Genomic DNA, 15,799 nt, shown 5'->3' with positions numbered 1-15,799 from the left:
TGATCAGTGATTCTGATGTTACTGTCGTAATTGCAGGGGGGGTTGCCATCAACTACGTCCACATAAGACAGCTTAATCAATAAATATTGTCTGTGTTCTGGCTGCTCCACCAACTGACCATTCCTGGTCTCTTCCCTATTCCCTCAGACACAGTAATAACGAAATTAGACCAATTAATAAGCACACGACACCTCTAAGTGTCCATGTGAACCGAAGAGTCAATTGATTTAGCAAACTTCATTGCTGTCTTAAGAAATCACCACAGCCACCCCAACTTTCAGCAACTACCACCCTGCTCAGTTAGCCACCATCAGCATCAAGGACCTCCACCAGCAAAGAGGTTACAACGCGCTCAAGGCCCAGATGACCGTAAGCATTGTTTAACAGTACAATAGTTTTTAAGGTAATGTACTGATACATTACTATTTTGGCTACAATGCTATTACACACTTAACAGACTACAGTATAGTGTAAACATGACTTTCATAAGTACCGGGAAACCAAAAGGTTCTATGACTCACTTTATTGCAGCGTTTATTTTATTGCAGGGATCTGGAACTGAACCCAGAATATCTTTGAGGCATGCCTATACCTAGAAATTTCTCTTTGATGAAGGAAATTTTCTAAAAATTGCTCAGTATTATATGGATAAAATCACTGAATTTTAATTTTCATTTTTTCAATTACATGTTTAGGTTTTATAGATTCATAGCCGGAAAGAAAAGTAGGCATTCTATGACTTTGACAGTAACACAGAATTTCATTTTATTTTCTTATTCATCTGAGTACCTATCCACCTTTCTAAACCTTAACCTGTGATTGAATGATTCATAGAATTATTGCATATGCATGCATATAATTGGAGATCTTTCTTCCCTAGAGTTCAAGTTGAACAACACTGTTGATCTATGTCCACCATGGCATCATAGGGCATTCTTTTGCAGCTATTTCTAATTGGATATAAAATATTAATCCATCTGAGTTTCTGTATAGAATGTACTTGGAGGAGGTAGGAACTCAGGCATACAGAGATAGAATTTTAATTCACTTATTTTGAAGAGAAGTCACTTTATCTTGAAGGGCAGAAGGTCTGTCTCTAATAGTCCCCTTTGTGATCTAGAGGAGAGAATCCACAATGACTACAGCTTACAGAGAAAACTGAAATCCCTTTATGTGTTTGACTTTTCTTACTAACCCCAAATGGGTAAAGGGCTTGTTTTCTCCCAGGTTTGAAAAGAAAGAAGCTCAACATGTGACTCTCCTTTGGGTCAGAGATTTCTGCTGGTAGAATTACCACTGGGCACTGAGTTTTGGTGAAGAGAATGTAAAGCATTTAAAGATATTGTTGAGAGTTGGTCCTTTGTCATTCACTTTCAGGTTCCCTACTGAAAATAGGTCTAATTTTTGGAATTTAAAGAATTTATCAAGATTCTATGTTGAAATTATTAGATGACTAATATTAAGGGGAAAAAAGTGACTTCTACCTCAATGGCATTTAAGAAATGTGATTATTTAGAATCCTATTTTATCAGTCATGTTGCCTTCTTAGGTCACTGAGGAGCATCCAGAAGTACTAATCTGACAATGTATATACTATGAAGACAGTACTCATAAAGTAGCAGTGAAAGTTGATCCATATAATCTGAGTCTTAATGATTTTTAGATTCTTCAATTTGGTTCTATCAACTAAAAGGGCATGGAGTGGAAGGAGCAGATGACAAATCATTTCTTTCTTAGAGAAGCAGATAACTTGCCCCTAAATCTACATCCTTGTACTTGAATCTTTCTTGATTGATGGTCTCACAGTTTCAAAATGGTTCACTGTTAAAAGCGAACTTAGAGACATCTTAGACGGTTCTCTAGCTGCTTACACTTTGTATGAATCTTAGAGCATTCACTTCAGTTCAACTCCAGTTCAGTTCAACAGTGGAGCCCCTACTCTGGGCTAGGTACTGTGCCAAGCACCGAGGTATCCATATGAGTAACACCTCCTTGTTGTCCTCAAGGAGCTGCCAGTCTGTGTCCCTCAACAGAAATGGGCGATTATCATTTCATACAGAAAGTTCAGTAGTGGTGTTGTATAGAGAGCCTGCTCGAACAGCCTGGAGAGAAATGGATCAGAGAAGAGAATGCTCCCAACTGTTCCAGAATCATCGGAATTTGCCCCTGCTTAATCCTTAGACATTATCAGACTCACCTGATCTCATAAAGAAGGATAATAGCAGAGAGTTGATGCAAAATTGGGATTGCCCAATGCCACAACCCAGCACCTGGCTTGGTCAATATGGAATATCAGTATTGTAGGTCAATATGGAGACAGGGTTATAGAATGTTACACTAGTTCATTAAAGACAAACTCAGCCAAAATTCTCTACTAATCAGACTCTCAGCTGATACTATGTTTTGTATTCTTGCGCGCATGCTGAGTTGCTAAAGTTGTAACTGATTCTTCGTGACCCCATGCACTGCAGTCCACCAGGCTTCTCTGTCCATGGGATTCCCCAGGCAAGAATATTGGATCTTCCATGACCCAGGGATTGAATCCGCATCTCCTGCATTGGCAAGTGGGTTCTTTACCACTGATAAACTGGGGAAGCCTGCTCGATACTTAAAGATCCTTAAATCATCCTGAGTGGTAGTTTTCCGGAGATTCCTGTAAATTACATCACTGACTTGCTTTTTACTGTTTGGTCATCATTCCCACTTCTCCCCTAATTAAATGCTGAAATTTTTCTCCTTTCACAAAATCAAGTTAATACAGAGTTATATACTACTAGTGTTTAACTGAATCTCCATGACCAGGAAAACATAAAAGCCACGTCATAAAACAATGAAGAGATAAAAATCTTTCTTCTTTAGCTCCTAAGAGTAAATTATAAGTGCCTCACAAAATAACTGTTTGGTAATTACACCCAATTTAGAAAGGAAGAATCTGGTCTCAGAAAGGTAAATCATGACCGAGTCATCAGTCAGTCTTACATCAGTGCTCTAGTTCTTTATCTATAATTTTAAATGTTGTGCTATGTTGGTTATACAAGATAGCCACATCAGACTCTGAAAACTTCTGTGTTTGTATATGCTTCCCAGAGTCCTTTCTGGCCTGACCAGTTTTTAGAATTTAATAATAGCAGAAAGATCCCATTTATGGGTCACAGTCTTGTCGTGGTGAAGGGGCTTGTGTAATCCAGTGAAACTATGAGCCTTTCCCTGCAGGGCCACCTAAGATGGATGGGTCATAGTGGAGAGTTCTGACAGAACGTGGTCCACTGGAGAGAATGGCAAACCACTCCAGTTTTCTTGCCATAAGAACCCCATGAACAAAATGCAAAGGCCAAAAGATATTACTCCAGAAGATGAGCCTCCCAGGTCAGTAGGTGTCCAGTATGCTTCTGGAGAAGAGCAGAGGGCAAATACTAATAGCTCCAGAAAGAATGAAGTGCCTGGGCCAAAGCAGAGATGATGTTCAGTGTGGATGTGTCTGGTGGTGAAAGTAAAGTCTGATGTTGTAAACAACAATACTGCATAGGAACCTGGAATGTTAGGTCCGTAAATCAAGGTAAATTGGACATGGTCAAGCAGAAGATGGCAAAAATGAACATAGACATCTTAGGAATAGGTGAACTAAAATGGACGGGAATGGGCAAATTTAATTTAGGTGACCATTATATCTACTACTGTGGGCAAGAATCCCTTAGAAGAAATGGAGTTGCCCTCATAGTGAACAAAAGAATCTGCAATGCAGTACTTGGGTGCAATTTCAAAAACAACAGAATGATCTCAGTTCATTTCCAAGGCAAAACATTCAGTGTCACAGTAATCTGTCTATGCCCAAAACATTATTGCTGAAGAAACTGAAGTTAACCGGTTCTATGAAGACCTACAAGATCTTCTAGAACTAATACTAGAAAAAGACATCCTTTTCATCATAAGGGACTGGAATATAAAAGAAAGAAGTCAAGAGATACCTGGACTAAACAGGCAAGCTTGATCTTGGAGCATAAAATGAAGCAGGGAAAATGCTAACACAGTTTTGTCAAGAGAACTAACTGGTCATAGCTAATACCCATTTTCAACAACACAAGAGATGACTCTACACATGGACATCACCAAATGTTCAAAACCAAAATCAGATTGATTATATTCTTTGGAGTCAAATATAAAGAAGCTTTATACAGTCAGAAAGAAAAAGACCTGGAGCTGACTATAGCTCAGATCATGAACTCCTTTTTGCAAAATTCAGGCTTAAATTGAAGAAAGTACAACCTAAATCAAACCCCTTACGATTATCCAGTAGAGTGACGAATTGGTTCAAGGGATTAGGTCTGGTAGACAGAGTGCCTAAAGAACTACGGACAGAGGTTAGTAACACTGCACAGGAGACCAAAACCATCCAAAAGAAAAAGAAATGCAAGTAGGCAAAGTGGTTGTCTGAGGGATTGGACAACAAATAACTGGGGAAAGAAGAGAAGCAAAAAGCAAGGTATAAAGGGATAGATATGCCCACCTAAATGCAGAATTCCAAAGAAAAGCAAGGAGCGATAAGAAAGGTTTCTTAAATCAACAATGCAAAGATATATAGGAAAATGATAGAATGGGAAAGACTAAAGATCTCTTCAAGAAAATTGGAGATACCAAGGGAACATTTCATGCAAGGATGGGTACAATAAAGGAGAAACAGTAAGGACCTAACAGAAACAGAAGATATTAAGAGGATGCAGCAAAAACACAGAAGAACTATACAAAAAAGTTTCTAATGACCCAGATAACCATGGTGCGGTTACTCTCCTAGAGCCAGATATCCTGGAGTGTGAAGTCATGTGGTCCTTAGGAAGTATTACTAGAAACAAAGCTAGTGGAGGGATGGAATTCCAGCTGAGTTGTTTCAAATTCTAAAAGATGATGCTATTTAAGTGCTGCACTCAATATGCCAGCAAATTTGGAAAACTCAGCAGAGGCCACAGGACTGGAAAAGGTCAGTTTTCATTCCAATCCCAGAGAAAGGCAACGCCAAAGAATGTTCCAACTACCAGACAACTGCACTTATTTTACATGCCAGCAAGATTATGCTCAAAATCCTTCAAGCTAAGCTTCAACAGTATGTGAACTGAAAAATTCCAGATGTACAAGGTGGGTTTAGAAAACACAGAGGAACCAGAGATCAAACTGCCAGCATCCGTTGGATCACAGAAAAAAAACAAGGGAATTCAAGAAAAGCATCTATTTCTGCTTCATTGACTATGCCAAAGCCTTTGACTGTGTGGATCACAACAAACTGGGGAAAATTCTGAAAGACATGGGAATACCAGGCCACCTGACCTGCCTCTTGAGAAATCTGTATGCAGGTCAAGAAGCAACAGTTAGAACTGGACATGGAACAACAGACTGGTTCCAAACAGGGAAAGGAGGACATTAAGGCTTTATATTGTTGCCGGGTTTATTTAACGTCTATGCAGAGTAGATCATGCAAAATGTAAGGATGATTGAAGCACAAGCTGGAATCAAGGTTGCCAGGAGAAATATCAATAACCTCAGATATGCAGATGACACCACCCTTATGGCTGAAAGCGAAGAGGAACTAAAGAGCCTCTTGATGAAGGTAAAAGAGGAGAGTGAAAAAGCTGGTTTAAAATTCAACATTCAGAGAACTAAAATCATGGCCTCTGGTCCCATCACTTCATGGCAAATAGATGGGGAAACAGTGGAAACAGTGACAGACTTTATTTTCTTGGGCTCCAAAATCACTGCAGATGGTGACTGCAGCCATGAAATTAAAAGACACTTGCTTATGGAAGGAAAACTGTGACAAACATATACAATATATTAAAAACCAGAGATGTCGCTTTGTGGACAAATGTCCATATAGTGCAAGCTAGCCTTCCAGTAGTCATCTATGGATGTGGACCATAAAGAAGAGTGAGTGCAAAAAGAATTGATGTTTTTGAATTATGGTGCTGGAGAAGATTCTTGAGAGTCCCTTGGACTGCAAGGAGAGAAAACCAGTAAATCCTAAAGGAAATCATCCCTGAATATTCACTGGATGCTGAAGCTAAAGCTCCAATACCTTGGACACCTGATGAGAAGAGCCAAGAAATTAGAAAAAACCCTGATACTGTGAAAGGATGAAGGTAAAAGGAAAAGAGGATGGCAGAGGATGAGACAGCTAGATTGCATCACTGACTCAATGGACATGAACTTGTGCAAACTCCAGGAGATGGTGAAGGACAGAGAAGCCTGGTGTGCTGCAATCCATGGGGTCACAAAGAGTTGGACACAACTTAGCGACTAACCTACAACAACAACAGAAGGACATGTCAAAATGTTAAAGAAATTGAAATTCCTATAGTAAAACTGCATGATCCTACATATACCTCTGATATAACTTCACCAGACAGGCTAGTCATCAGCACATCTTTTTCCAGTAAATGGGCAAGATCTCTCTGTATAGTTTTCTTTGTGAGCCCGAGTCAGGACCCCAAAGGATAGCATGAATAATGATTTATTCACATACTCAGCACATACTTATTAAGGAGCTATTGAGCATGTGATCCCACCAATGAACAGATGGTCCCTGCCTTCATGATCCTACAGACTAGTAGAGAAGATAGATATGAACAATGGGTATATAAACAACAGTGTTTCAATGGTAAAGTACATAAAATTGTGGTTGGTCTGGGCTTCCCTGGAAAAATAACACATAAAAGTGGAAATCTCAGAAATCATTAGGAGTTAGGTATCTGAAGATGGGAGTGAGGTAGGAAAAAGTAGAAACTGTATTGAGAAAACTGGACTTTTGAAGACTCCACAGAGGGAAAAACAAAGATGCAACTATAGTCTAGAATAAGTATGGTACGGCTGGAACTTAGACATCCTACTAAAAAAGAGACTGGAGAAATATCATAATGATAAAGTTGATATTCATCTGGCACCTACCACAGTCAGATGCATTATCTTTCAGTTCAGTTCAGTTCAGTTCAGTTCAGTCGCTCGGTTGTGTCTGACTCTCCGCGACCCCATGAATCACAGCACGCCAGGCCTCCCTGTCCATCACCAACTCCCGGAGTTTACTCAAACTCATGTCCACAGAGTCGGTGATGCCATCCAGCCATCTCATTCTCTGTCGTCCCCTTCTCCTCCCGCCCCCAACCTTTCCCAGCATGAGTCTTTTCCAGTGAGTCAACTCGTCGCATGAGGTGGCCAAAGTATTGGAGTTTCAGCTTTAGCATGAGTCCTTCCAATGAACACCCAGGATTGATCTCCTTTAGAATGGACTGGTTGGATCTCCTTGCAGTCCAAGGGACTCTCAAGAGTCTTCTCCAGCACCATAGTTCAAAAGCATCAATTCTTCGGCGATCAGCTTTCTTCACAGTCCAACTCTCACATCCATACATGACCATGGGAAAAACCATAGCCTTGACTAGACGGACCTTGGTTGGCAAAGTAATGTCTCTTCTTTTATAATATACTGTCAAGGTTGGTCATAACTTTCCTTCCAAAGAGTGTCTTTTAATTCCATAGCTGCAATCAGCATCTGCAGTGATTTTGGAGCCCAAAAAAACAAAGTCTGACACTGTTTCCACTGTTTTTCCATCTATTTCCCATGAAGTGATGGGACTAGATGCCATGATCTTTGTTTTCTGAAAGTTGAGCTTCAAGCCAACCTATTCACTCTCCTCTTTCACTTTCATCAAGAGGCTTTTGAGTTCCTATTCACTTTCTGCCATCAGGGTAGTGTCAGCTGCATATATGAGGTTATTGATATTTCTCCCAGCAATCCTGATTCCAGCTTGTGCTTCTTCCAGCCCAGAGTTCCTCATGATGTACTCTGCATATAAGTTAAATAAGCAAGGTGACAATATACAGCCTTGACGTACTCCTTTTCCTATTTGGAACCAGTCTGTTGTTCCATGTCCAGTTCTGACTGTTGCTTCCTGACCTGCATACAGGGTTTTCAAGAGGCAGGTCAGGTGGTCTGGTATTCCCATCTCTTTCAGAATGTTCCACAGTTGATTGTGATCCACACAGTCAAAGGCTTTGGCATAGACAATGAAGCAGAAATGGATGCTCTTCTGGAACTCTCTTGCTTTCTCCATGATCCAGTGGATGTTGGCAATTTGATCTCTGGTGCCTCTGCCTTTTCTATAACCTGCTTGAACATCTGGGAGTTCATGGTTCACATATTGCTGAAGCCTGGCTTGGAGAATATTGAGCATGACTTTACTAGGGTGTGAGATGAGTGCAATTGTGCGGTAGTTTGAGCATTCTTTGGCATTGCCTTTCTTTGGGATTGGAATGAAGACTGACCTTTTCCAGTCCTGTGGCCACTGCTGAGTTTTCCAAATTTGCTGGCATATTGAGTGCAGCACTTTCACAGCATCACCTTTCAGGATTTGAAATAGCTCAACTGGAATTCCATCACCTCCACTAGCTTTGTTAGTAGTGATGCTTTCTAAGGCCCACTTGACTTCACATTCCAAGATGTCTGGCTCTAGGTCAGTGATCACGTTATCGTGGCTATCTTGGTCGTGAAGATCTTTTTTGTACAGTTCTTCTGTGTATTCCTGCCACCTCTTCTTAATATCTTCTGCTTCTATTAGGTCCATACCATTTCTGTCCTTTATCGAGCCCATCTTTGCATGAAATGTTCCCTTGGTATCTCTAATTTTCTTGAAGAGATCTCTTGTTTTTCCTATTCTGTTGTTTTCCTCTATTTCTTTGCATTGATCACTGAGGAAGGCTTTCTTATCTCTCCTTGCTATTCTTTGGAACTCTGCATTCAGATGCTTATATCTTCCCTTTTCTCCTTCGCTTTTCATTTCTCTTCTTTTCACAGCTATTTGTAAGGCCTCCTCAGACAGCCATTTTGCTTTCTTGCATTTCTTTTCCATGGGGATGGTCTTGGTCCCTGTCTCCTGTACAATGTCACGAACCTCCGTCCAGAGTTCATCAGGCACTCTATCTATCAGATCTAGTCCCTTCAATCTATTTCTCACTTCCACTGTATAATCATAAGGGATTTGATTTAGGTCATATCTGAATGGTCTAGTGGTTTTCCCTACTTTCTTCAATTTCAGTCTGAATTTGGAAATAAGGAGTTCATGATCTGAGCCACAGTCAGCTCCTGGTCTTGTTTTTGCTAACTCTATAGAGCTTCTCCATCTTTGGCTGCAAAGAATATAATCAATCTGATTTCGGTGTTGACCATCTGGTGATGTCCATGTGTAGAGTCTTCTCTTGTGTTGTTGGAAGAGGGTGTTTGCTATGAACAGTGCATTCTCTTGACAAAACTCTATTAGCCTTTGCCCTGCTTCATTCCATGCTCCAAGGCCAAATTTGCCTGTTACTCCAGGTGTTTCTTGACTTCCTACTTTTGCATTCCAGTCCCCTATAATGAAAAGGACATCTTTTTTGGGTGTTAGTTCTAAAAGGTCTTGTAGGTCTTCATAGAACCGTTCAACTTAGGCTTCTTCAGCGTTACTGGTTGGGGCATAGGCCTGGATTACTGTAATATTGAATGGTTTGCCTTGAAAACGAACAGAAATCATTCTGTCATTTTTAAGATTGCATCCAAGTACTGCATTTATATTATATGTCCAGTTCATACAACATTCATAAAAACCCTAAGAGGGAGATATTATTCTTATACCAATTTTACAAGTTCAGTAACTTTTTCATGGTTACACAGTGGTTAAATGAGTAGGTGGCAAACCTTTGAACCTCAGGGTTTTGTTCCAGAGCTCACACTCATAATCAGTGATCTCTGCTACCTCTGGAATATGATAAACCTTTTAGGACAAAAGAATTTTAGTCGTCTTATAGTCCAGGAATTAACATATGCGCCTCATCCCAGAACGACTGAATTAGAAACTCTGTAACAGGCCTGGCAATCCATAATTTCACAAGCTCTTTAGGTGATTCTAATGATCAATAAAATCTGAGAACCTCTGATGTAGACAGTGAGAACTGCTGCAACATTTTTTAGCAGAGAAGTGACTTAGATGATGCTCCCTGAGAGTTGATCATTCTTATCCACACAACCAAGGGGAAATCATAAGGTTGGGCTTGATAGTTCTCACTTCAGAGGGAAGTAAGACTCAAACTTTCTCATTTTCTCCTCTGCACCTGCAAAGTCACATGCTTCCTCCCCCTTACTCACAGAGAATGAAGTTAAAAGCAAACGCTACTAAAAGTGGCAGGAGTAATGGAGCCTCCTTAACCTGATGGGTGAATTGAGAAAAATAAAAGCAAACTTTGTGACCTTATTGCAGGAAAAATGCCACTAAGAAGGCATGACTTAGGTAAATTTTAATCTATTAGAATTGCTTAGTTTAATGAGCAAATATAGTATCCATGTAACAATTAAAGATATTTCTCATTCTTTTGACCAAAAAAAATTTCATTAGTAATAGCTGTAGTAAAAACTATATTTATATTTCTCCAAAATATACATCATAGTATTAGAGTGACATGAAATTTTCACTTGTTTAGAAAGGGGTGGATATGAATAAAAAATCCAATAAACCTATCTTTAGAAAGTCAAATTTAATGTCTACTAGAAGGATTACCATAGAATAGTAATGTTCAATTGGTATTTTGTTTCTTTTCAACTAAATTACATCCTTTTCATTAACTTGCAGTAGACTTCTTCCACTACCAATTTTTACATTTAATGCTTTTAATGCCCTTTAATCTGATTTTCAAGGACTATACTTAGATTACTATGATTTACTTACTGAAACTCAATCAACCTAGAAATCAGAAACTCTTAAAAACTTTTCTAAAAAAACCTACTTAAAAGTTGATTAAAAATAACCAATATGAAAATGACTAATAATGTACATATTTTTGAGGATAGAACAAATATTTGAAAAACTAATAAAGCAACTAACTTGACCTTGAAATAATCTTAAGGATAAAAAAAAAAAAAACAAGGATTTAATCTGGTGCCCATCCTCACCTCAAATTCATGTGTGAGTGAAGACAAAGAAATGTCCTATTTATTCCCATGGCCAGGATTCAACATGCTGTGCTTTAAATCCAGGGAAGAAAATGCAGGATTCAAAATAAATATATACACAGTTTTATATTAATGTGCTGCTGTGTTTCTTGAGTCCCATATCTTTAAGGTAACCTAGTAGTTTGATTAAAAGATTTTTCATTCTTGTTAACTGACAGGCACATAGCAGCAGGGAGAAGAGAAGTGACTGCCTCCCTCCCTCTCTGTTCCTCCCCTTTCCATGCTTCCTCCTTCTAGCGTGTGAGATGAGTGCACTTGTGCAGTAGTTGGAGCATTCTTTGGCATTGCCTTTCTTTGGGATTGGAATGAAAACTCACATTTTCCAGTCCTGTTGCCACTGCTGAGTATTCCAAATTTGCTGGCATATTGAGTACAGCACTTTCACAACATCATCTTTTAGGATTTGAAATAGCTCAATTGGAATTACATCGCCTCCACTAGCTTTGTTCATAGTGATGCTTCCTAAGGTCCACTTGACTTCACATTCCAGGATGTCTGGCCTTAGGTGAGTGATCACACCATTGTGGTTATCTGGGTCATGAAGATCATTTTTGTATAGTTCTGTGTATTCTTGGCACCTCTTCTTAATATCTTCTGCTACTATTAGGTCCATACCATTTCTGTCCTTTATTGTTCCCATCTTTGCATGAAATGTTCCCTTGGTATCTCTAATTTTCTTGAAGAGATCTCTAGTCTTTCCCATTCTATTTGTTTCCTCTATTTCTTTGCATTGATCACTGAGGAAGACTTTCTTATCTCTCCTTGCTATTCTTTGGAACTGTATAGTCCATGAAATTCCCCAGGCCAGAATATTGGAGTGGGTATCCTTTCCCTTCTCCAGTGGATCTTCCCAACCTAGGGATTGAACCCAGGTCTCCCAACATTGCGGGTGGATTCTTTACCAGCTGAGCCACAAGGGAAATCCAAGAATACTGGAGTTGGTAGCCTATCTCTTCTCCAGGGGATCTTCTCAACCCAGGAATAAAACTGGTATCTCCTTCATTGCAGGCAGATTCTTTACCAACTGAGCTTTCAGGGCCATGTGAGAAGGCAGCGATTATTTGGCAGTTCACTAAAACCTTCACTAGCTTCAGAGTAAATTATGTCCGCATCTGTGTAAGTCCACAGTGTCAGGGCATCTGACACCCAGAGCCAAAGGGAGAGGCACTGAGTCTGGACTGAGCAGAGGTTCGGAGGAGGGGAGAGGCGCTTATTCCCGGGGTCCTTCCGCCTCCTCATAGGGCCCCCGCGCTCACAGTGGGCCAGGAAAGCCTGGAGAAGAATGAGTGGAGGAAACACAGGATTCCCCACTCTTTTCTGTTCGCCTGCTCTTCAATTAAACAGTTATGCATTAACCATCTACCTGCACTAGGATCATAGTGTAAGTTAAACTTCTACTGTGAATCTTGCCTGCTTGTGGTTTATAATCAAGTGGTGGCAACAAACTTGAAATGATCATATGAGTTATTACATCACTACAGACCCGTGACAAGCGCTCCAAGGTGACAGAGCTTCCGGGGAGAATGACTGGAGCACGTGCTGCAGCAGCACCCATCTCCAGAAAGAAGAAAACAGAGCCGATATTGCGTAAGTTGTAACAATCATCAACAGAATAAATTTCTATTTTCTCAGGGCAACAGTGGTATAGGTCATAGTATTAATACAATAATGTCAAGGAATTTAGAAAACTTTGGCTCCATGATAAGCCATATAATGAACTATGTAGAAACTTTTATTGTAAAGATGAAAAGAAATCCCTGGAATCTTCCCCTCCCCACCAGATTTTAATGATACACATTCCTCACAAAAAGAAGGAAACACATCTGCAATCTTATGCACCTGTGTGGCTAGTCAATTATTCACAAAGCATCATGGATCTGATACATAGTTTCTCTACCTAATTCTGTTGGACAGGCAATTTGTAATGCTTGACCCAAATATGCACAGGAACCTTAAACAAAGCATCACAGATATTTTCTGAGGATCCATTTAGTGGTAAACTGAGGGATATTTGGAAGAGTCAGATGCAGACAGACATCATCTTAGCACATGTTTATCTGGCATCTGGAATTGCCAATAAATAAACTGTTTAAATAGCAGTGGTTAAGAATAAAGACCCTGATAATGAGAGAATCTAGCAGTAGATCATATAAATGATTACAGGGCTGTACAAAAATGACTACCAGACCAGCCACAAAATGTATAACAGAAACAACCCTTGATTATTTGTTAATCATTCAGGCCAGTGGTTCTCAAAGTTTAGAGGGGGGTGGGGCATAAGAATTCCTGGATGAACCTATTAAAAATACAGACCAGAGGCTCTGATTAGATTCTAAATGTCTAATAAAGGGGAAAATTCCAGAATCTGCTTGTTTAACAAGCATCCCAGGCAATCCAAACATGACTCTTTGACAGTATTCTGACAAACAAATTTTTGAACACTTTTCAAGTTATCATCCAGGATCATCCCCCTCTTTTGACTCCAGTGGTCCTAGACTACCTTCAGTTCCTAAAACAAACTGGGATCAATCTCTTCCAGGATTTTACATTCACAGCTGCCTTTCTAGGAATGATTTTCTGATACTTCTTGCACCAACTCCAAATTCTTCAACTGTAAACATCACCTCCCCAGGGGAATTCCCTGCTTCTGCAGACTAGATTAGCAACTCTGGCCATCCACTCCAATGTGCCCGGCACCTCTCCTTCTCACACATGTATTTCTCCTGTTCAGTGTCTGTCTCTTCCCACATGCCCCTACCTCCAAGTCAGGAGCTCCACGGAGGAAGAAATCATGTTTACCTTGGTCACCATTACATCCCCAGCACTTCTCACAGTGCAGGGCAGAATGGCCACTCTGCACAATTTAATGAACAAAAAAAATGAATGAATGTTAATATACAAACCTCCTCATGAGAGGCAGTACTACCTGCAATTCCTCCTTTATCTGTCATTTAGATCCATTTTTAAGAACAGCACTTAATAAGGAAAAAGATAAGGATATTTACTTTGGGATAAAAACAAGAGAATGTGAGATTAAAAATAGCTCACCCTTCAGTCTGCTTGAAGTAAAATGCTACTGCCCATGTTGATCTGGGGTACAAAAAATGCTGCATGCACTGCTCATGTATGACCTGCAAATCATTGAGATGGCTACTTATCCTTGTCAGCACAACCTCTTACTATTAAGAGCTGTTAAACATCAACTACGTCAGGGACTGAGAGAGGCTCATGTAAATTATCCCTGGAGATCTCGGGAGGAAAAAATGTGATGACTGATTACAGATTAGTAACTGAACGGACCTCTGCATTAGATTTTGTGACATTCAATTGTGGCTATTAGCATGATCTCTCAGAATATCAACAAAAAAAAATTGAGAAAAATTATTTTCAACTGATTGTTACTGATGAAGTCATGGGCTTTCCAGGTGGTGCTAATGGTAAAGAACCCTGCTGCCAGTGTAGGAAACATGAGTCACGGGTTTGATCCCTGGGTCAGGAAGATCCACTGGAGGAGGGCATGCCAACCCACACCAGTATTCTAGCCTAGAGAATCTAATGGACAGGGGAGCCTGGCAGGCTAGATTCATAGGGTTGCAGATTGGACACAACTGAAGCAACTTAGCCAGCACACACCCACGAAGTCATCTAGGTGTACTCAGCCCCTACTGAGTGCTAGGCAAAATGAACAAAACAAGGGTTCTGTACCCATAAAAGGTTTTTAACCTGGTTGGTGATTATATCAGCCTTTTTCTAAACATACCTGTGGAACAATGACAAATCTCAATATTACATAGCAATAAACATCTGTTCTGTGTCTGCAAGATTCAGTTTATCTACACTGGGTTCATTCATGCATCTGAATGTAATCTGAGGGTAAACTAATCTAGACTGATTTTAGCTGGGTCAGTTGGGTTCTGCTTCATATGTCTATTACCCTTATTCTGGAACCAGCAACCTAGTCTGAGGCTGACATGTCACGGCAATGGCTGAAGCACAGGAGAATAAACACAGTTTTGGAAGCTTTCCTTCAAGTCTCTGCGTCACAGTTATGGACTTCCCTGGTGGCTCAGATGGTAAAGTGTCTGCCTACAACGTGGGAGGCCCAGGTTCAATCCCTGGGTCAGGAAGATCCTCTGGAGAAGGAAATGGCAACTCACTCCAATACTCTTGCCTGGAAAATCCCATGGACGGAGGAGCCTGGCAGGCTACAGTCCATGTGGTCACAAAGAATAGGACATGACTGAGCAACTTCACTTTATGGATATCTTATTGGCCTAAGCTAGTCACTTTCACACATTGGAGAAGGAAATGGCAACCCACTCCAGTGTTCTTGCCTGGAGAATCCCAGGGATAGGGGAGCCTGGTGGGCTGCCATCTATGGGGTCACACAGAGTCAGACACGACTGAAGCGACTTAGCAGCAGCAGCAGTCACATGCCTAAACTCAGAATAAATAGGCAGGGAAAATACTTCACCTCTGATGGAAAACTTCAAAACAAAGCACAGTGTGTGGATAAAAACAGGGGAGGAAGAATCAGCAAGTAATGCAATCTATCATAGTAATATGAAGATGGGAATAAGAGAATAGGATCCAGTAAAAGTAAAGAATCTGCCTGCAATGCAGGAGACCTGGGTTCAATCCCTAAGTTGGAAGATCCCCTGGAGGAGGAAATGACAAACTTCTCCAGCATTCTTGCTTGCAGAATTCCATGTACAGAGGAGTTTGGCCAGCTATAGTCCATGGGGTCACACACAGTTGGACACAATTGAGGGACTAACAAACTTT

The sequence above is a fragment of the Moschus berezovskii genome, chromosome 2 (assembly GCF_049115385.1).
Source record: "Moschus berezovskii isolate FMDL1 chromosome 2, NW_MosBer_1.0, whole genome shotgun sequence".
NCBI lineage: Eukaryota > Metazoa > Chordata > Mammalia > Artiodactyla > Moschidae > Moschus > Moschus berezovskii.
The sequence above is the reverse complement of the archived record's forward strand: the minus strand, read 5'-3'. Positions refer to the sequence as shown.